The sequence below is a fragment of the Neofelis nebulosa genome, chromosome 8 (assembly GCF_028018385.1).
Source record: "Neofelis nebulosa isolate mNeoNeb1 chromosome 8, mNeoNeb1.pri, whole genome shotgun sequence".
Classification (NCBI taxonomy): domain Eukaryota; kingdom Metazoa; phylum Chordata; class Mammalia; order Carnivora; family Felidae; genus Neofelis; species Neofelis nebulosa.
Genome location: NC_080789.1, coordinates 9,335,167 through 9,356,212, shown reverse-complemented (window position 1 = coordinate 9,356,212; position 21,046 = coordinate 9,335,167). Strand labels below are relative to the sequence as shown.

The 21,046-nt window shown below is 58.4% G+C and overlaps 1 protein-coding gene across 5 annotated transcripts in view; it reads left to right on the top strand.

Moving 5' to 3' along the window:
- Window positions 1-21,046, top strand: part of MGAT3 (beta-1,4-mannosyl-glycoprotein 4-beta-N-acetylglucosaminyltransferase) — a 56,205-nt gene that overhangs the window by 28,383 nt on the left and 6,776 nt on the right. The window contains exon 1 of one of the 5 annotated variants that reach the window (XM_058741233.1): window positions 5,269-5,549. The exons of 2 other annotated variants lie outside the window; for them this stretch is intronic. The gene's annotated coding sequence lies outside the window, so the exon portion shown is untranslated. Of the gene's footprint in view, window positions 1-5,268; window positions 5,550-6,423; window positions 6,830-20,659; window positions 20,883-21,046 lie in introns of those variants that run through there. 2 more of the 5 variants (XM_058741232.1, XM_058741231.1) reach the window with 2 other exon arrangements.

Here is a 21,046-nt window from a genome sequence, read left to right as displayed (position 1 = left end):
CTCGGATAGGCCCCTCAGTCACTCAGAAGGGAACGGTCTCTGAAGCCTGGACGCCCGAGACAGCCACGTCACTGGTGTCCTGGCCTCCAGGCCACCCTCCTTGTGGCCCTGATTGCCACTTCCTTCTTTCCCATAGTCCTGGGGCACTGTCTCTGGAAGCCTCGTGTAGCCTCACCTGGGCGGCTTGGGGAAAATACAGATTTCCCGGGCCCCGCCACACCCCGCTGAGTCAGAATCCCACTGCGGGAGAGGGGGCTGGAAACCCAATTTTTAAAATTTTGTCCTGGGGATAGAGAGGCCTGCGGACTCCCAGAACCACTGCCCGGCCCAGTGGAGTCCAGGCTGCTTTAAGAGACTCCCTTGCCCTTAACCCAGATCCCTATGACCCTGCCCCCGCTTGTGCTCCCAGCCTCTGCCCCCTGCTACCCTAACCCAGCTCTGCACACACACCACACTGACCCCCCACACCCCATTTTGCCTTTATCCAGGCACCTGCTGCTGCTGTTTCCTTCTGGAAACAGGTCCCAGCTGGCCACAGAACCCACAGAGCTTGTGTAATACTCTGGACCAGTCGCTCGTGGCCCTACTCTTGCTAGCCCGGGCCTGGCACACAGCCTGGGTGAATCGTGGTGGGTGAGTGATGGTGGCCGGGGAAGGGGGAACAAGGGAGGGCTGCCGATGACAGGTGACGCTTCCAGGCTGGGTGCACAGGCACTCTCTGGGGCTGGCACCTTGCCTAACATGGAAAAGGCATTTGATGACTGTTTCTTAACTGCTTGTTGAATGGTGACCTGTCGTGTGACGGGGTGAGGGCCACTTCCGGAAGCAGTGCAGATTGGCGGGTTTAGGTGAAAGATTGAGAAGGCGCCTTCCCAGCCATCTCTGAGGACCGTGAATATTAATGGTCCGAACTCATTTATGGCTCGGATGGGAGTGAGGGGCTGGTGCTTTCTTGCTCGATTTCATTTCAGTATCTCAGGAGCCCTGGGAGGGGGGTGCTGATGTAATCCTTATTTCGTTCAATGGAAACTGAGCCCTAGACAGGTGACTTGGTGGGGTCACACAGCTGGGAGGGGGTCCTGCAGGACGGAGCCTTGCCCGTTGTGCGAAAAAAAATAAATGAGTCTGCACTCTACAGTTTATGAAGCGGTAACACATCATCTGAGTTGGTTCTAGCTGTGGCTTGGAGGTTTGGCTCTACGTTTTCACCTATGCCCACATCCCGGGGTCAGAAAACCTGCATCCAGGGGCCTTCTGTGTCTGTGAGGGGCAGTGGTGGGAAGAGATCCCGCCTCCGGGCTGGCGGGAGAGAGAAACAAAGAGGCAGTGTTGGGGGCTCTGGCACATAGTAGGTGTTTGGGAACCCCTGTGGTCATTTCAGGCAGAGCCAGCTCTGGTCCCACCTGGACCTTGGAACAGCCCGGATCAGTCTTCAGTCTTTGAGCCAAGGCCCACAGGGTGTGGGTGACGGGTCCAAGGTCATACCTGCCATAAGGACTAGAGCAGAGGGTGTGAGGCTCCACCATGGCCGAGAGGTCCAGGGAATGGGGCAGGGGGATTCTGTCTGTGCGGGATGACCTCTGTCACAGCCATGAAACTACAGAGCCTGGCCCCAAAGGGCCCCCAGGCAAACCGCCTCTCAGCGGTGTCCAGGACTGCTGCGGGACCTGGCGTGTTACTGCTGTCACAGATGTTCGGGGCCATACCTGAGTACGGGCAGTGGTCCTGCAGCCACCAGGGGGGGATGTAACAGACTCTGTGGTCTGCCTCCAGGTACTGGCATGTGGGGAGGGCGAAATGCACCAGCACCCCACCCAGACTAGAAATCCAGGTGCTGGCATCCCCCCCACACCCCCAGGGCCTTTGCAGATGCTATCCCTCTGTCTGCAGTGGCCTTCCCCTCCTCTCCTGGCAGGTGCTGGCTCATCCTTTGAGACCCCTCCAGGAAGCCCAGCCTGACTCCCACCCCAAGGGCCAGGCTGATCCGCCCTGCCAGGATTTCCATCTGGCTGCTCCACAGGATGCTGAGAACCTTGAGGGCCTGGTTATAATCCAGGGCCTGGTCGGAGACGCCAGTGGAGTGGACAGGGAAAGCAGCTGTAAGGTGCAGCCCAGTTCAGGTGACTGTCCCCGCAGCCCAGAGAGGAGACCAGGCTGGGGAGCCTTGAGGCCAGATAGCTAGCCAAACATGCCCATTTCACAGAGGGGACGTCGAGGCCCGAGGTGCTTGGGACTGACCTAGAGCACCCTGGAGAGTGGTTGGTCGTCCCTTTGTGGCTTGTAGGAGGAGAGCCCAGGGCTATGTGGCCGTACCCCTCCCCCACTCCGGTCCCCAGCTGGAGCATTTCTCTGCAGGATCCAGGTCAGGTCTGGCGGGGGATGGGAAGAAGCCCAGGAGAGCAAACTTGCAAAAAGGTACGCAGGAAAAAGAGCCTGTGAGAACTTAGGCCAAAATGTTAGCCCCGGGGATGGTGGGTGATATTACCCTTCTTTTGCTGGGATTTTCACATTTCCTAGGTTGTAGGTGAAACCTTTATAACCAGAAAAATGAAGTTACCATGTAAAGGAGAGAAGTCCAAGAAAAGGTGCCCTGAGAACAGCCAGCTCCCCATTCATGAGACTCTGGGGTCACCATGTGTGAGTGGCTTCCAGAGGGACCCTGGCCCCAGGCACATCCTCCAGAACAGGTGTGCCTGTAGCAGACAGCTCAGCCTGTGCGTCTCTCTTTCTTGGAAATTGGGTCAGCGAGAGTCCAGACCTGGGGCTACTGGGATGCAGCACACCCAGAATTCCGTTCAAGCCTCTGATGTCCGTCTTGTCGTGTGGGTTAGGCCTCGGGGCCCTCGCCTTCCCATCTCCACCTGGAGAGCCACCCCACCCCACCCCAGGCTGCCCTCCGCCCCTCCCAGCCAGAGGTGACCCTAGGCTGTTTGCTTCACCTCCATCCGGGTGCCCAGTTGGGTGCGTAGCACCGTTGACTGCCTTCCTTACTGACTCCGGCCCCGAAGTGCCCTTCCACGGGGTCCTCCTACAATGTAGTCAAGTTCGACCTCGTGGAAATGGTCTTTGGAATCACAGCTGAGCCTTGATCCTGGGCGATCTCCGTCTCCCCCATGTACCTAGTACAGAGCACCCATTCATTCGGTCAGCTGTTACTCAGCAAGTGCCAGGGCCCAGGCTAGGTGCCAGGGGCACAGATCTGCTGATTTTAGGGTGTGACGTGTCTGTGTTTTTGAGCACATGTTTTGTGCACATCACCTGCACGCACACACAGCGTGAGCGTCTCCGTCATATGTGAACTCTGGTCTTTGAGGCTGTGACAATGTGTAATCCTGCCGGGACCCCGGGCACACCTGGTTAATTCATTCTGCAAGTGTTTAACAGACACCCAGTAAGGAAGTACCAGGCTCTGACCCCAAAGAAACATGACCCAAGGTCTCTGTCCTCGGGAAGTGCCGTCTCGGGGGCTGTCGCAGTGCGGACTGGTGGGGGCAGAGGCCGGCAGGGCTGGGGGTGGTCAGAAACGTGGTCCTGGAGACACGGGGAAGAGTGGGGAAGGGTGTTCCTGCCCAGCTGTGAGGATGATCTCCAGCATCCCCTTCAGCCCAGCGACCCAGGGCCTGGGACGGCCCTCCCCGCCCATTTTAATGCCCTAAAGCAGCCCCGAGGGCCGACGGAACTGGAGCTCTGGGTGGTGACCTGTGGGCCCCGACTGCGGGGGGCTGGGAGAGAATACAGGGAATGAAAATGAAGCATGTGGGCTGGAGAACCTGCCTGGGCTGCAGACCTTTCTGAGAGGCGAACTTGGGGACCAGGCACGAGAACACGGCACCTGGAAAGTAGAACCCCGTGATCCAGACCAGAGAAGCGGGATCATGGAACTTAGAGGAGGAAGATGGAGCAGCAGACCTAGAATGTGGACCTTCCAGAACCTGAAACACTCAAGTCAGCCGGAAGCTGGAAGATCCAGTCTGTGTCCCCGGTGGTCAGTGGGGGAAACTGAGGTCCGGCAGGAACGGGGACGTCTTGAGCATTGGTGAGCTGCAGTGGCACGCACGTGGTCTCTGCTGAGCCAGGCCCTCCCCACAGCTCGCTGCTGCCTGACCTCGGGCGCGTCCTGTCCCCTCTCCAAACCTCAGTTTCCCCATCTGTGAAATGGCCACGTGACGGTCAGACAAGATGGAGCACTTCACCTGGTGCTCAGGCTCTCCCGGGAAGCTAGTGGCATGGCTAAGGCCTGGACCCTGGCCACCTGACTCCTGAATGACTCTGGCCCCTTGTGGTGATGGTCTGGTCACTGCTGTTCCTTTCTCTTCTTTCTCATCCTCAGAGAGACATTTGGACACTTGCGGCCCTTTTCCGGAATGCTCTCGGGATCTAGCAGGGGGAAAAGACTGACTAATCAGAGGAGCAAGAACAGACTGGTGGCTCCATATGAAGGAGCAGGGGCCTGCTGCCTAAAGCCCTGCATGGTGCCCTGTGCCATTTGGTGAGGGCTTCTTGAGTGTCCCCCGGTGGAGACGGTCGGGTCCTGAGCCGAGGGTGCTGCGGCCCCTTGAAGGCAGGGGTGGGCAGAGGTGGATTGGGAAGGAAAAAGAAAAGGGCTCATTGTTCCAGCTCCACAGAGGCTCCCCAGGTGCACCTGCTCCAGGCCACCTCTCCTGAAGGAGGTGGACGACCTTGCTCGGGCTCCCAGAGAGCTGGAGCTGTAGGTTCTGGGCCAGGAGCAGCCTCGTCACTTCCCCAGATCCCTGTGAGGCGGCGTTACCAGCCCCCGCTTTTCTGCCTCCGAGAGAGTAGGATTCCAGAGTTGGGGGCGGGGGGCAGAGCCAGGGTTCCAGCCCATCCTTTGAGCCAGCAGCAGCCGGGCATGGTGCCAGGCACTGAGCACCCAGGGGTGAACCGAGATCACTTCCTGTTTCCCCTTCTTCCTTGCCGCGTCTCCTCCGGACCATCGGCCATCCTGCTCAGAGCGCTTTGGAGGCCGGAGTCCTTCCCCGTGTCTCCCCGTGTCTCCGCTCTCCACCGCTTGCCTCCCATTGCAGGGGACCCGTCGAGTTCATGTACATAAGCCACCTCGTTGGGGTGTGCCTTGCCCAGGCAGGACTAGACTTTTCCAAACCCCAGACCAGTTCTGAGAGCCCAGCAGCACTGACTGAAGGTGCGGGTGTGTGGATTTGGGGGCGGAGCGGGGGGGAGGGGGGGCTGTCGTTTATTCATTCAACAGGCCAAGGTCAGCACCTCCTTTGCATCAGGCTCTGTGCTGGGGCCCCAGGAGAGTTGGGCAGCACCACCCAGTGTCGAGTGAGGAGCCCTGGGGGGCAGGCCAGGGGTGAGGCAGCTCAGTCCTTCCTCAGCCTGGGGGAAGTGCAGTTCAGCTGAGCCTACCTGGGCAGGGAGTGAAAGATTACACAGAAACTTGGAGCCTCCTAGAGGATTTGGACTTTATCCCGGGGGCAGGTGTTCCAAGCATCGGATGTGGCTTTTGCTTGGCTCGTGGGGCGCAAGCCAGGAGCCCCTTCCCTGGCAAGGCTGCTGCTGTTGTCCAGGTGAGCGTGGATGGTGGCACAGGTAGCGTGGGACAGTGGCACAGGGGGCCGGGCGGGACGACAAGTACCGGGGCGTGGAAGAGACGGGCCTGGCGATGGGAAGCGCGAGGTCAGCGAGAAGCCAGATTCAGGATGACTGCCGGGCTCCTGGCCTGGGAGACTGGGTGGATGGTCACATCTCGGGTTATCAGCTCAGGTTTCCGGAACCACTATTTGAGCGAGTTCTTTGTGCCTGGTTTTGCGGCGGAGGGTCCCAGGCAGGATGGGAGCCGACTCTGAGCCCAGGCCTCTGCCCTCCAGCCTGACCCGGACGCCGCCGCCGGGTCTGCTCCTCTCTCTCACTTAACCCCGCGGGCACTTTAGCCTCTTGAGTGCCCGGCTGCACCTCGCAACTGTGCCCTGTCCACGTGGGGGAGCGCCACTCCATTCCTGCTGCCTGGGTCCACGGGGACCGCCCTCTGCCCGGGCACGCCGACCCCGTGCATTGATGTGTCTCATCCCCGCGCTGTGCAAGGGCATCTCCCCCACGCCTCAAGGCGCAGCTCTTGGAACAAAGCCTCTCCACGCTACAGCTTGAATCTGTCACCCTCCTGGCCCTGTGCTAGAGCAGGCTCCATGAGGACAGCGGAGGGCTGGGGCACGCCCTCCCCTCCCCTCCCCCACCTCAGGCCTGTGGGCTAGAGACGCAGCTCCGTGCTGAAGTGGCCCTTTGTACATTGTCCCCCTGGGGGAGGGGGGAGCCTGGTGGGAGGGGCTGGCACTGCCCGACACCCTGTGCTGATCTCAGCGGCACTGAGGATCCAGGTGGGGGGGCGGGGGGCGGGGGGGGTTCTCTGGGCCTGGGATCAGGGGAGAACACCCTGCCGGGTATGGGCTTGCACTGGCCCGGCCTGCCGCCCCACACTAGACGGTACTTGTCACTCAGAGTCTGTCATCACTTCCCAGGCAAGGTCCGTCGCGCACCAGTTGTTTATGGAGCGTCTGCTCGGGGCCAGGCTTTGTCCTAGGGGGTGGGGAGCGGCCGTGACCGGTGACCGAGGCTTACAGGCTTATGATGACCCTGCTCTCCTGTTGACATTCTGAGCCCCGGGGTGTGGGTGGGGGAGACAGGCCACGAACACGTAAACAAGGAGACGGCTAGCTTCCGCTGTGAGTGCCGGGGAGCAGACGACCTGGGCAGGGGACAGCCGCTCTAGCTGGAGGGCCAGGAGGGCCCCTCTGAGCAGGCAGCCACATTCCAGGCCGAGGAGCATCCAGTGGGAGGACCCTGAGACGGAAAGGTGGGGACTGTGACTGGAGCCGAGTGGACGAGGGAGGCGAGGGCAGCAAAGATTCGGGGACCAGACTGGCGGGGCCTGTGGGCCCAGAGAGGAGTTTGGATTTCATTCTGAGCGAGACCGGTGTGCGGGTGGGGTCGGGGGGAGGGTCTTGTGGGAGGAGGTTGAGTGGGGTGCGGGGAGGGGGGACATGGCCTGGTGGGGACTTTGCAGTGACAGAATTTGTGGGGCCCAGTGCCAAATGAAAATGTGGGGCCCCGAGGGGCGCCGGGGTGGCTCAGTGAGTTAAGCCTGCGACTCTTGATTTCTGCTCAGGTCGGGAGTCCAAGGTTACGGGATTGAGCCTTGCGTCTGGCTCTGCATCGAGCCTGAAGCTTGCTTAAGATTCTCTTCTCTCTCTCCCTCTGCCCCCTCCCCCACTCTTGCATGATCTCTCTCTCTCTCTCTCTCTCTCTCTCTCTCTCTCAAATAAAAGAAAATAGGGGCACTGGGTGGCTCACTTGGTTGACCACTTCGGCTCAGGTCACGATCTCCAAGTTCGTGAGTTTGAGCCCCGCGTCGGGCTCTGTGCTGACAGCTCAGAGCCTGGAGCCTGCTTCGGATTGCGCGTTTCCCTCTCTCTCTCTGCCCCTCCCCTGCTCACGCTCAGTCTCTCTCTCTCTCTCAAAAATAAACATTAAAAAAAATAAAAAGAAAATAATGAAAAGAAAATGTAGGGCCCCTTGTTCAAAAATAATTTCAAGACGGAGAAAAAAGGGGGCAGGAGGGAGGCCAGTGAGGAGGAGGAGTGGGGCTGGGTTCCAGGTGCATTTTGGAAGGACACTCCAGCGGGCCTTGCCCATGACACCAGGCACATGGTGAGGCCATGGTTGGGTGGCACAGGGTAAACCTTTCAGCTCAGGAGGAGCTCAGAGGACTGGTCGGTGCTGAGGCTCTTTGGATGTGACCCTGTTAAGTCATTCGTCATCGGGTGAGGGGCTGGGATGGTCCCACAGTGCAGATGGGGACTCGGAGGCCTAGGGATATTAAGCCACCTGCCCAAGATCACATGGGGCGGGGGCACAGGCAGGATTTGAGTCCAGATTCCAGGGAGTTGCTGCCCATTGTGGTGCCATGAGAGGTGGGGCTGGGGACTCTTGAACAGCATCTCCGGGCCCTCGAAGGAGTTTCCTTTCTCGGGGAGGTCGGCAGCTCAGCCCCAGCCTCGCGGGCCTCACTTTTCTCATGGTGATTGCCAATCCACAGACGTGGCAGGGGAGGAGGCGGGCAGAGCCGCTCACCGCCCCTGCCTCCCGGGCTTGTCTGCTCTCCCCCAGTGGGTGGGTTATTTGGGTCTCGGAGGCTGAGAGGCCAGGGGCTGGGCAGGGAGCCGCAAGGCAGAAGTACAGGAGCCTCAGCAGGCCCCACAGGGGTGTGAGCAATGAGCCTGCGTGGGGTCTGGGTCAGTGAACCTTGGGGAAGGACTGGCACCATATTCTGTTCAGGGATTAGAAGAAGCTGGGTTTTTGACTTTCCTCTAATTGGCTGCTCTGTGCGTGTTAATGATCTGCCCAATGAGTCGTTACAGGCTCGTGCCCCCTCCCCCGCCCCCCCGCTTCCTTGGCCTCACCCTGGCTGGACCCTGCGCTTCTCTTTTTCTCATTCCTTCCCCCTCCTGGCACCCAGGACCCACCCCTGCCCCACCCAGCCAGCCCGCACCTCGGAGATGACAGGGCGGTCCTCCCACACTGGCACCCTCTCAGCTGACGTTCACTGTCAGGCACCGAGAGCGGGACTCAGGCCCTCTCAGCCCGCACGGCCGGCCGACGGGACGTTTCTCTGCAGGCTGATGGCGGGCTTCTGAGTTTGCTGGGCTTGAGGGCAGCTCCCCAGGGGAGGCGAGGGCTAAGCTGGGTGTGAAGGAGGAGGAGTCCCCCAGAGCTCTTCTCGGCCAGGCTCTGATTTCTGTCTTCACCCTCTTCAGAAGGAGCCCGGAGAGGGTCATCCCCACCGCCAGGAATGAACGCCTTGCAACGCTGGACTTGGGCCCGGGGCCAGGCTGGACAGTTGGTCTCCTCTGGGCCCCCAGTGTCTCATCCGGGCCACGGGCTGTTGAGTACTGAGCCCACTCGCAGGTGAACGGTGCAGGGCTTCTGGGGGACAGTCAGGATTCAGGCTCCGCTTCTGGCCCCCCGACGCCCACACTGGGTTTGAGACACCGGGTTCCCCCCGGTAGAGAGCACTTCCAACCTTTTCCACCTGTACCCCACTCTTCCACTGCCCATCAGTGCCCTACCAAAAATGCCCAGCAGTGCCTTGGGAGTATGGGAACCCTTCAGGGTGACCTGCCACCCAGAGGGAGCAGGCGAGGCTCCAAGAGGAGACAGGCATGTGGTTTACCAGGCCCCTCACCCTGTAAGTAAGGTGGAAACTGAGAGCGTGCCCACGTCCCGGCACCCATGTGCCCCGGCACCCGGCACTTTAGAGCAGCTCCAGCGGGGTGGGGCTGCCCTCACTGCCACTGGGCCACCTGTTTCTACCTGGTACAGATGAGGGGACTGGAGCCCTGAGCGAGGTGACCCAGCTGGGGAGAGGTGGGGCCGGGAAACCTGCCCAGGTGAAGGCCAGAGCTGAGGCCGGGCCAAGTTTGGCTGTCTCCGGGACATGGCCACCTAACTGCCACTTGTGCTCAGCCTGGGGGCAGGAGACAGCCTCCAGCGAGGAAACCGCTGTCATCGAGCCACAGTGGCCCGGCACGGGTTGTGGCAGCTGGAGCGGGACACTGTGCCTCACCTGTGGTGTGCCACCTCGGGGACCTGAGGCAGGTACTGGGTCAGGGGAGGGCAAGATGGGCCCTGGCAGGGAGAGGCCAGGCGGGTACCGAGGCAGGGTGGCATGGTGGGGAGCAGGAGGCCCTAGGGTTGGGTCAGACACACTGCTGCCACTCACAGGGCCAGCCAGGCTGGTCACTCAGACCCTCCGAACCTGTTTCCTGTCTGTAACAGCCAAGGAGCTGATATAGGGATGGAATTCGAGAAGGGAGCTGAAGCAGTTAGCATTCTGCCAGAGGGCAGCGCGGGGACGGGCCTCAGGCATGCCCCCCCCCACCCCCCCCACCCCCGTGTGGTGACAGGCCGCTGAGGGGTCGGGCAAACAGCAAGTAGACAGAAACCCCCGGAGTATGGGTGCGGCTGGTATGGGACCCTCCCAAGATGATTGAGAATTCCAGAAGTTCCAGGCCAGCAGGACTAGGGAAAACATAGTGAGTCTTAGGGGGGGTCTGCTGTACAGGCATGAGCCGGGTTCTCTGAGGGACTTCAGGCCCCCTAGAACCTTCTGAAGTCCACGCCTCACCAAGGAGGTCTCCTGACTGTTTAGAGCACCAGAAGGGTACTGGAGATCCCTACACCGGACCCTGCCCAGGGTGATCTGTTTCTGCTGTCACCAGGTGGGGAGAGGGAAGGGGCCCTGGGGCTCCTGCGGCCTTTCAGGAAACCCTGGGCTTTGTGAACCCCTGGGCTTTGTGGTTTTACGTCACTGTTCTGCAGCCAGAGCGCTGCCCTGGGGGGGCCCCAGGTGGAGGGGAGCCTCAGACAGAAAGGATTTTGGCGATGCGGCTCTCCTGGGCCCAGCGCTCTCGTAACAGATCCAGTCACCTGCTGGAACCAGGGAGGCTGGGGACTCACAAATGGCAGGCCTGCGGGCTCCCGCCAGGGGCTAAAGTGGAGGTGAGAGGGCTCCTTGCTCTGGGGCAAGGCTGAAGGCAGCGGCCTAGACCTTGCCTCCTGAGTGAGGACCCCCAGAGGTGGTGAGTGGGCGTGAGTCCTGCTGGTCCCGGTTGTGAGTCTCAGGCAGGTCCCTCAACCCCTGTGCCTGTCTCCTCACCACCCGGTGTCTGTGAGGACCAATGGAGGAAGGCACCTAGGCCACTCAGAACGTGCCAGCTGCCATGAAGGTGATGATGATGGAGGCGCCATCTTCTGGAAGGAATGTTCCGGGCCAACTGCTCCCCAGACCTGTCCAGCCCTGCCCAGTTAGAGGGTTTAGCTGCATCCAGATTACTGACTCAAGAGGGGTGAGAAAGGGTGCCCAGGCTTCAGTCCAAGCAGTCCCCAAGCACGGGGGGTCCTTGTCACCCCCTTGGGCTCCACATGCTCTTCAAGGACTCAAACCCCACCCCCCCCTCTTTGCTGTCACTGCACTGGGAGTTTCCAACCCACAGGCCTTTGTCAGCTTTCTGCCTGACCTGCTGTTCCCACTCTGTGAGGTGGCTCCTTCTTGGGTCTCAGCTGAAACGTCCTGTCTTCAGGAGGTCCCCCCTGACACCTGGCATCTGTCGTTCGTTTTTGTCATTCGTCCTCTGTCCCGCCACCGGACTGAGCTCTAGGGGCGGGACTTCATCTGTGTATCCCGAGCCCCGCTGCAACCCCAGCTCCAAAAGCCGGGACCGATCTGCTCTCTCCACCGACCCTAGGGAAGGACAGAAGCGCCGTGACTGACTGTGGTCCTCCCACAGGGCGCCTTCCCTCCACCCCGGCCCAGCCCCCACCAGGGTAGCTATGCCCCTTGATTCTTCACCGGGCAAGCCCGTGACTGGATGTGGCCCTGCTGACAGGGACACAGCCAGATCCCTGTTGTACCTTAGTGCTCACCTCTCTGGCTTGTCCTAAACATCCACTGAATGTCTGGGCTGGGCCCCGTGCTGGGCGCTGGGAACACAGGGTCAGCCTGACTTGGAGCACGCACAGTGTGGGAATGGAATGAACAGGGCAGGGGACAAGACCGATCACTGCTGAGGTTTGCTGGGACGGGGCAGAAGCAGGGGTTGGCGGAGACATGGCCCCTGGCTCAGTGGCTGGCGGTCATACTTGGGTGGCCGCCACCTGCTCCTCCTACCCGGGCCTGACAGTGCCTGCACTCCTGCTGGGACCCGTCCACCTTCCCTCCCTGGACCTCTAAGGGGGCTCGGGCAAGACCACTCCCCACTCCTGGGATGGCTGTTCCTCCAGGCCCAATTGGTGACTTTCCTTTCCAGGCTGTGTGTGTGAGGCCATCAGAGCCCCCCCCCCCTCCCCCGGGGCAGGGTGGGTGGGGCTTCTGAAATGCACGCCCACCACCACCATGGGTGGGCATTCATCAGTGCTCTGCCCTTTGAGGTTCACACGGTTCCTTCTCTGCCTGGCTGGGGTTTTCAGACCGGTTTTTGGTGTAGAAAAGTTTTCCGCAAACAAAATCTTACGAGGAACGCCAATGTATGAAATTGAGAAGTTGAGAGAGCATCTTTTTGATGGTTTTTTTTTTTGGGGGGGGGTCGTCCCTGGCTTTGTTACCTCTCTCCTCTCCCCCCCCCCCCCCACCTCATTCTCTGGTCCCAGGAGGACCCCGTGAGGTTCCACGGAACCTGATTTGGGAATACCTGTTCTCAGTGCCCACATCGCCCTTTACGTGCGATGTTTGTGTATGTCTGTGTCTGTTCCCATCTTCTCCTCCCCAAAGCCACCCACCAAGAGTCTGCTTCCCAGAGACAGATGCCTCAGTCTCCCTCCTGTGACGTTCATCACATGCCCCTCACCAGATGTTTCACAAGCACCTACCTGGTGGTCTCTCTTCCAGGCAGGGCTGCAGGCACTTGTATTTAAAATCCTGGGGCGCCTGGGTGGTGCAGTCATTTAAGCATCCCACTCTTGATTTTGGCCCAGGTCATGATCAGTTCGTGTGTTCGAGCCCCACGTCAGGCTCTGCACGGACAGCATGGAGCCTGCTCGGGATTCTCGCTCTCTGCCCCTCCCCCACTCACATATGCAGGCTCTCTCTGTCTCTCTGTCTCTCTGTCTCTCTCTCAAAATAAATAAGCTTTAAAAAATAAAGTGAAATCTTCACCACAGCCCTGTGACCTGAACACCACAGCTCCGTGCAGTGCCTCCAGCCGCCTCGGCAGAATGAGGCCCAGCCCCCTCCCTCCCATCCCTCCACCCCCAGGCACTGTGGCTCTCTTCCTCCCTTTCCTCCTTCCCAGACTTTCCCCAGGTCCTACCTCCAGCCCACCTCTTTTTTTTTTTTTTTTTTTTTCCAGCCCACCTCTTGCCCGTGAGGCCGTGACCCTCCTGCTGCTCACTCCCTCTGTCACTTTGTCAAGGCAGCTCACTACCCCTCCCCACCCTGGTCCTGTGTCCCAGGCCGGAGGCCACAGGCTGCGTCCTCGCCTCCTGCACCGCAGCTGTCCCGATGAGCATCCTCTCCTCCGATCACGCTGCCCCCTCCTGTGGCCAGTCCCCCATTCCCACAGGGCCGGTGCTGTCATCCCATCTCCCTGCCCTGTTCTCCCCAGTCTGGTCCAAACCTGTGGGCTCCAATGCAGTAGCTGTTAGCACACGCGGCTATTAAACTAAAATTCAAATTAAGTTACGTTGTAAATTAGCTCCTCAGACTCCCAGTCAATTTCAAGTGCTCGGCAGCCACATGGGGCTAATGGCGGGTGTGTTGGACAGCGCAGAGTGTGCTCTTGGATGGCTCTGGAAGCTGACATAGGCCACCCTCAGGCACAGGCTTAGGGAGTTGCCCCACTCAGAGCCTTCAGTGGCCTGGGGATGAGGCCAACATCTCCACCCCCACCCCCCCACTGTAAGTGGAAGGCTGTGTGGTTCTCAGGCCCTACAGAGCAGTGGATGTGTACAGGTGGGCAGAGGAATGTTCTGCAGGTGGCTTTGCCCTCTGAGCTCCAGTTTCTTCCTGGGTAAAGCGGGGATAATAAGTCCTACCCCCATGATGGCTGGGAGGGTCAAGTATGTGTAAAACCCCCAGCTGACAGCTGGCACATCATTTAAGCACGTGATAAGTGGTGACCGCCATGTTAACATGAATGAGGGAAGGTAGGGGCAGATCTCAAGAGGCAGGGGTCACAACAGCCACGAGCCTCAGTGCTGGAGGCTGGGAACCACTGCAGGCTTCTGAGCAAAGCCACCCCATTGGCTGATGCCTGAGGATGACTGATCTGTTTAGCCTCGGTGCTATCCAATAGAACATTCCGGGATGGTGGAAATGTTCTATATCTTCACTACCCATGGGCCTCTGGGGAGCAGACACTGATATCCTCGGTGGGCCAACGACCAGTGGGGAAAGAGGAGGCCCCAGGTCGCTGAGGGCAGGTCCCAGCCTTGGGAACTAACTTTCTCAGGCACATGCTAACCACACCGTGGGAAAGTTCTCCAGCAGCTGGCAGGGGGCTGGGACCAGGCGGAGTTCTGGAGGGGAGGGGTTTGGAGGAAGGAGAGAGGCCCAGGGCACGCTGGCTCATTGTGGAGTATGGGGAGGGGGAGGGTTCATCACGGAAAGAGCTCCTGGGCATGGGCATTGGCTGAACCTTCAGCCGGGCCCCTGCCCTGGAGCTGTACCAGCAGAAAGAGTAGGGCCCGGATCTTTGTGCCCAGGGGAGTGGTCTGGGTGCCCCATCTGGCTGGTCAAAAACTGGCTCCCATTGTAGCTGTGCATCTCCTTCGGGCCTTGGTTTCCTTATCTGTGGATAGGAGCAGCAGCTCTCCCACCTGCCCCATGGTGAACAAGGTTTGCCAGGACTTTCTAGTTGCTGGGCAGATGGGGTCCTTGGCCAGGGCTGGCCCTTTAAGCTGACTTCTCTCTGGAGAGACCGGGGAGTAGAAGTCCTGGGGACTGGGCGTCATGATACACCAGACCCTCCCTCAGCCAAGCCACTTGTGTTTAGCCTGGGGCAGAATCCCCAAATCTGCAGCCCCACTGGGTCCCAGGTCTGCCTGTCAGCAGGTGCAGGAGGCTTGGGGAATCTTGGTTTCCATCTGCTTCATTCCCACCAGCCTTGTGTACCTGAGCGAGTAGCTTAACCTCCTGAAGCATCCATTTCCTCATTTATAAAGAGACTCACGTACCTTCCTCCAGGGTTGGCCCCAGGAATCGGGCCCCAATTTCTCCAGCCATTGCGGTGACAGTGCCCGGCACACTACAAGTTCTTGGTAAATGTTCACCAGTGGCCTGGATGATGTGCTGGCTGTAGGGTGACCCTCGCGTGTCGGCTTGACCTTATGGAGCTTTGCCTGATGGACATGAGCCGAAGAATGGATAAAACGAGGGGTAAAGAAATAGATACAGCGTCAGCCGTTTCTCACATCTTGCCAGGACTCCGGAAGTTGTCGTACTCCGTAGCTGCCTCCTCTGCCCGTCTCCCTATGTGGGATCATGGAACCTCATATTGGAAGGACCCTTATTTAGTCCCGGAGTCTTCTGATCCCTGCGGCGCTGACTTGCTCTGCTTAACCCCAAGGAAGGACCCGGAAGCAGTAGCAGCAGCTCCAGGGAAGCTGATTTAGGTCAACAGAAGGAAGGTTTCTAGCAGCCCAACGTGCTTGGAATGGGTGGTGCTAAGAATTGGACAAGCAGAGGCCAGATGGGCACTTGGCATGGGCCTCGGGTGAGGGTGTGGCCAATATTCTTACACCAGGACCCTTCCGACCCTGGGAGAGGAGTCTGGACCTCTGTGGGCTCCACATTCCCTGGGTTCTGAAAGCCAGATGAGTCACTGAGAATGCCTTGTAGGGAGTTGGGTGCCAGTCAGTAGTAAGCAGCCTTCCAATTGGCCCAGTCCTTTAACAAAGCTGGCCAGGAGCAAGGCCTGGCATGTTCAGTTGTATCGTCTACATTTGGGTGTCTGGCAGGAAAGCCAAGCTGAAGAAAAGAGACAGGCATTTTTAGAGCATCTACCGGTTCCTAGGCTCCTTGCAGGATGCTTGGACACCATGGCTCATCCAGATCTCCCGCAGGACTGCATGGGAGAGGATATCTTCCTTCTTCATCTAAGACTGAGGCTCGGAGAAGCTAAGTAACTTGCTTAAGAGCACACAGGAAATTACAGCTTTGGGGTTCAAGTGAAATCTTTCTGACTTCCAGTAACAATGGAGGCCACTGCTCACTGAGCACTAACTGTATGCTTCGGCACAGTTACTAGTCCTTTGCATGGATTAACTCCTTTGATTCTCAAAACAACCTTATGAGGTAGGGAGTATTACACCTCCGTTTTACAGAGAAGGGGAACTGAGGCAGGGAGAGGTAAGATAACTTGTCAAAGTCATAGGCAGTGTTCAGATATGACATCACAACCGCCGTGCCTACTCTGTGCCTTAGGCACTTTGATGCAAAGATACACCTCCTGCCTCCCCCATGGAGATGGGCGGAGCCCTTGGGTCACATGGGGTAGGACTAGAATGTAGGGTAGAGGTGAGCACAGGGAGGCGGACTTCAGCGCAAAATCAAGATGCCCTTTCAAGCAGATGGACTAATTCCTGGAGAGGCCGTGAGGTTGCATTCAAAGGTGCTCCCAGGCCGGGGGTTTTAGATGGGCCAGTTCTTGCCCAAGAGTGGAGACAAGGTGGGCTGTGCAACCTCCAAGATTTCCCCAGTGGACATTTCCCAGAGCGTCCTGAACACCTACTAGGTGTCAGATCTCTCTGCTGCTGGACATAGAGTGCAGCTGGTCCCTTCTTCCAGTTGTAGGAGTTGAGTGCCCCATGGTTGTTCCAGAACTGAGGACACCAGGGATCAGGTGTCATGAGGCAGGCAGGGAAGGGGGTCAGGGGGTGGTGGGCAAGGGAAGTGGCCATTAGGACATGAGCCACTGAACCACAGAGGAGGCTGGCAGGGGCCAGTGAGAGGCTGGCAGAGGGCATTCCCAGGGCTGAGCTAGGACCCTGGTCAGCGCAGGCAAGCTCAGGACCATGGAGAGCTCCATGGGAACCTCTCATCACCCGATGACAGTTGTCAGGGTGTGTCTGCACCCAGGAGGCTGCTGCCAGCCTGATAAGGCCCACAGATGTAACTTGTGGTCTCCAGGGAGCACCTGTCTTCTCTCTGGCCGAGAGCCCCCACTGGACTCAGCCTGAGCCCTGACCCCTGAGGTCGTTGCTGGCTTGTGGGGTTTGAGTTCATCTGATTCCCTCCCTCACCCAATCAACCTTCTAAGCAGAGCCCAAAGAAAGAGGGCACAAGGAGGAGAAGGAAGACGTGGGAAGAGGGAGGGAAAGAAGAAAACCTGCCCAGGGGTACCTTCTGGGGCATGGCTACAGCCACAAGTCAGCACAAGAAGAGGAGGCCCAGGTTGGGCTGATCCTGTCACCGTCCTGGGTCAGGATCAGCCTTAGCCTCCCCTGTCCCTGATTATCTGGCTACCAGGAAGCATCCAGCCCATCCCCTGCCAACTTCATGCAGGAGACCCAGGCTCCTGGGGCTGGGTACAACTCATGGAGTATGTGTGTATGGGGTTGGGGGTGGGGGGGGGGAGCCTGGGGAAGCTCCTAGAGAGCCTGACAGTTCTTTCTTCCTCCTTTCCCCAGCATCCCGGGAAGTGGGGAGCTGCTTCTCAGCCCCTCCACTCTCAGGCTCAGGTTCAGCCTAGGCTTCACTTACTGAGCCCCTGCTCTGCTCCGTTCCCCTCTGGGACAGGACAGCACCCACCAGGGCCCAGGCTTTGCCAGAGGCTCACCTCCAAGCCTTTGCTCCAGCCATGCCCTTACCCGAAGGTTCTCTCTGCTCTCTGCCAGGCTGGGGCATAGCAATGGGAGTAAGAAGAGTTAAAGTTTATTTAGCACTCACTATGTGCCAAGTGCTTTACAGGGGGTATTACTGAACCCTCACTTTATAGACGAAAAAGGAGGAAAGTTGTGAACTTGCCCAAGGCCGCACAGATAGGAGATGGCAAAGCCAGGATTTGGACCAGGCAGTCTGGTTCCAGAGTCTGTGTGCACGGAAGTGATGGTGAACGCACTGAGGAGGCCTCGATGCAGGGTGCTTTTTGTTTGAGCTTTTTGTACAGCTCCCTGCCCCGGGGAGCTGGTAGTCCCGCCGGGGAGACAGATGGCAGGGGAGGTGAGCCCAGCGTGGTGAGCGTGGCGAACAGGACAGGGCTATGGATTGGTCTCCCCGACTTGGTGTCTCATTTGAAGGGGGCAGGACAGAAATGGGTTCAGTACAGCTGTAATTAGTCAAATTAAGATGAGGTCTTGTTAGAGTGGAGTGGGCCCCTAATCCAATATGACTGGTGTCCTGATGGGAGAAATTTGTGCACATAGACGTGCACACAGGGAGGATACCATGGGACGGTGAAGGCAGAGATGGGGTCCTGCTTCTACAAGCTGAGGACGCCAGAGATGGCCAGCAAAACCACCAGACGCTAGAGGAGAGGCATGAAGCAGATTCTCCCTCTTCGGAAGGAATCAAGTCTGCGGACACTTTGGTCTCAGACTTCTGGCCTCCAGAACTGAAAATAAATTTCTGTCGCTGAAGCCGCAAACAAACAGAAAAGTGGGCAGGACAGGAATGCTTATATCCATTTCGTAGATCAGGGAGTCGAGGCTCGGGTTCACAGTGGCTTTATGAGCCCAGAGGGTGATGCAGGGAGTCGGGAAGAGGGTTGGGAGAGCTCGGGATGGTTCCTCCAGGTTGTGACCTGGGACAGGAGGCACTTGGTCTCAAGGGAGGCCAGCCCTGACACACAGCAAGCACCTGAGAAGTATGGGGTGAATTTCACTGAGATGAGTAAGGGCCTAAGTTGTGGCCTCTGAGTTGCCTAAGATCATTCTCTGTAGGAGGAGGGACTCAGACAGGGGTTTTGTCCTCAGGGAGCTGCGTGCCCAGGGCCTTGGAGGGCCATGGGCGAGCCCATTAGAGACCCCAAGTCCTTCCTCAGTTAAACTTGTTTCTCCAGACAGGTCCTGACCACCACACCCCTCTTGGAGTCCTGAGTTCTTTTTTTTTTTTTTTTTTAATTTTTTTTTCAACGTTTTTTATTTATTTTTGGGACAGAGAGAGACAGAGCATGAACGAGGGAGGGGCAGAGAGAGAGGGAGACACAGAATCGGAAACAGGCTCCAGGCTCCGAGCCATCAGCCCAGAGCCTGACGCGGGGCTCGAACTCACGGACCGCGAGATCGTGACCTGGCTGAAGTCGGACGCTTAACCGACTGCGCCACCCAGGCGCCCCTTGGAGTCCTGAGTTCTTAGAGGGACTCAAACATGCCAGGAGGCAGGAGTAGAGGTTGGAGAGCGGTGAGCTGGACAGTGCCCCCCAGCCCAGCTCCTACTCCCAGATCCAACGTATTGCTCACCTCCACTCCCATCCAAACTGTGAAGCTTCTAGACCGAGCATACTATGGAAAGGACATGAGATTTGGGTCCAGAGAACCAAGGTCAACAGCCAGACTCTGCCATTAGCCAGCTGTGTGGCTGGCCACGCCCCTCACTCAGCCTCCATGTTTGCATCTGCTGGGCAGGATGCCGAGGTGAGGGTTAGAGCGAGGACCCTGCAGAGACAGCCCGTCTCAAAGCCCAGCTCTGCCGTTTACCATCTCCATGAAGGCTGTTGAGGGGTGGCCCCCACCCCAGTCAAAGACTACCCCATCCTTCTAGGTCCTGACCCCTTGCTCACACTTCACATCCAGGTCTTTGGCAAATCCAGCAGAATCTGAGCACTTTCTGCAGCCCTCTCCCCCACCCTGGTGAAAGCCACTCTTGTCTTGCCTGGACAGTGCTGGGGCCTCTTCATTGTTCTCCCCGCTCCATTCTTCAGGCAACAGTGTGTTCTCAAAAGAGCAGCCCGAGTGAGCCTCCTCAGACCCAAGTCGGGTCATGTTCCTCCTCTGATCAGAACCCTTCCGTGAAAGCGACATTTCCTGCTGTGGCCCCAGGCTGTGTGTGATCTGGGCGCATCCCTCCCTCCTGAGCGCCGGCTGTTCCTTCTGCCCAGAACCTTCATCCCCTGCTCTCTTGTCGTCTTCAAGTCTTTCTCTTCCTTAAGTCTCCTCTTCTCAGTGAGGCCTGCACTGGCCCCCGTTTGTCAGTGAAGCCATGTGGCCTCCCAGTCCTTTACCCTGCTTTTTCCCCGGAGCACTACTCTTGCTAAAGTTATTACCTGACTCGTTGATTTCTAGTTTATTGCAGTCCCTTGCCTTACTCACCCCCATGTGTGCTGCATGGAGGTGGGGGTCCTCGTCTGCCTTGTCCCCTGTGTTCCCAGGGCCTTGCACAGTGCCTGGGACATAGCGGGCTCTTGATAAGCAGTCGCTGAGTGAATGGAAGATATGGGTTGGGTGAGCAGCCTGTGGGGTAGCGTGTGGGTCAGATGCGACGGTGCCTGTTCCATCCACTGGGTCACCAGTAGACTCTTCATGAGTGTCACCCTACTTGGGTTGAGTGTGGCAGATGGAGGGGGCTCAGGACAGGTTTACCATAGCTGATCCCACGGAGCCTGACCCTCCCGAATTGTGTGACAGTGGGCAAATTATACCATCTCTCTGTCCCCAGTCTCTTCATCTGTAAAATGGGGATGGCAATAGCATAGCACCTGCTTCCTGTTGAGAGGATCCAGTGAGGTCAAGTGTGTAATGTGCTCGGGACAATCGCTGGCTTGTAAGCGTCAGTGACCATCAGCTTTATTGTTACCGCTGGGTGTTTCTCGAAGAGGCGTTCGGACAGAGGTAGAAATGCTGTCAGCTGGGGCCTAGTTTGGTTCCATGGATTTCGCTCACAGCTGGGCCACCTGGAGGGATCTAGCCTTGGCCGTAAGGAGGGAGAGAGGTGCTGGCATGAGAGCGGAAGTGGGTTCGGGTCCTGACGTCGCCACCTGCTTAACGTCCTTTGGGAAAAGTCTCGTCACCTTTCCGAGTCTGTTTCCCCATCTGTGAAATGGGTGGTTACAGTAGCCTCCCAGGGTGGATGAGACAGGAGACCATAGGTGCCGATGCTTTATTTATTCAGTTTCCTATTTATATGCCACTCAGTCAAAAAAAAAAAAAAAATGTGTTTGGAGCACTTTTCAAAATACATGAAGACAAGAAGGGATCAGGACAAGAAGAGTAAGAGTGAAGCCAGAAGCGAAGGCGCCACAGGAAGTCTGGTCTGTGAGGCACTGGCTTGCTCCAGGCCGACCACCTGAGTCTCCTCAGCCGCCGGAGCAACACAGGAGCCCCACTCAGCTCCTTCATTCCCAGCAGCAAGCCAGGCCCGGGCCTCATCAGGGGGCCGCCCGCTGAAAGCCCCCGTGAAAGGGGGATCCCAGGCACAGGTGAGTCCGTCTTCCGCAGGGCACATCTGGCCAGGCGTTAACGAGATCCTGAAAGCCAGCCTGGCCCGGGAACCGAGGGGCAGCTGGGTCAGTGTGACCTCGGCTACAGGAATTAGTCTGAGTGGCAGCCTGACCCTGCCCTCCACGGCTCATGGGCCAGCTCA